We start from the raw sequence: 1,274 nt of genomic DNA on the forward strand, positions 1-1,274 counted from the left end.
TTTCCCAATCTGTAGTTTCTCTTTTGACTCTTTTGGAGAAGTCTTTGGAAGCACATAAAAATTTAATTTTTAGAAGGTCCCAATCATCTGTTTTCTCTTCTGTTGTTTGTGCATTTTCAGTTATGCTTGATAGTCTACTTATACCACATATTAGGGCCCTTAAATTTACCCCTAGATTTTCCTTGAGGAACTGTATAGTTTTAGGGTTCACATTTAAGCTTTGATCCATCTGGAGTTCATTTTTGTGTATGGTGTGAGGTACGGATCTTGTTTCACTTTCCTGCAAATGGATCTCCAGTTTTGCCAGCACCATTTATTAAACAAACATTCTCTTCCCCATTTGATGGATTATTGCCCTTTGTCAAAGATCAGCTGACTATAGGTGGATGGATCTATTTTTGGGTTCTCAATTCTATTTCATTGTTCTATGTATCTGTCATTAAAACAATAGTAGGCAGTTTTGACTACTGTGGCTGTATAGTAGGTTTTGAGATCCTCCAGTGTGAGACCTCCTACTTTGTTTTTCTTCTTCAATAGTGCTTTGCTTATGTGAGGTCTCTTTCCTTTCCCTATAAAGTTAGTGATTGGTTTTTCCATATCCCTAAAGAATATTGATGGGATCTGGATAGGGATTGCATTGAATGTAGAGATTGCTTTGGGTAGAACTTATATTTTCACAATGTTCAATCTTCCTATCCACGAGCATGGGATGTTCTTCCATTTATGTAGATCTCTTATGGTTTCTTGAAGTAGTTTTTTGTAGTTTTCTTTATAGAGGTCTTTTGTGTCTCTGGTAAGATTTATTACCAAGTATTTTATTTTTTTTGGTAGTTATTGTTAATGTTATTGATTTCCTTATTTCTTTTTCAGCAATCTCTTTGCTGGTGTAGAGGAATCCAACTGATTTTTCGATGTTGATCTTATATCCTGCCACTATGCTAAATCTCTCAATTAGTTCCAGTAGGTTTTTGACTGCGTCTTTTGGGTTTTCTAGGTATAGGATTATATCATCAGCAAATAGAGATAGTTTGACTTCTTCCTTACCAATTTGGATGCCTTTGATTTCCCTCTCTTGCCTTATGGCCTTGACTAGGACTTCCAGTACAATGTTGAACAGAAGTGGTGATAGCGGGCATCTTTGTCTGGTTAAGAGGAATGGTTTCAGTATCTCTCCATTGAGAATAATGTTGGCTGTTGGTTTTGCATAAATGCCTTTTATTATGTTGAGGAATGTCCCTTCTATTCATATTTTTCTGAGAGTTTTTATCAGGAAT

The sequence above is a fragment of the Orycteropus afer genome, unplaced genomic scaffold, assembly GCF_000298275.1.
Source record: "Orycteropus afer afer isolate SDZICR_OR568_19922 unplaced genomic scaffold, OryAfe1.0 scaffold00911, whole genome shotgun sequence".
Lineage (NCBI taxonomy): Eukaryota > Metazoa > Chordata > Mammalia > Tubulidentata > Orycteropodidae > Orycteropus > Orycteropus afer.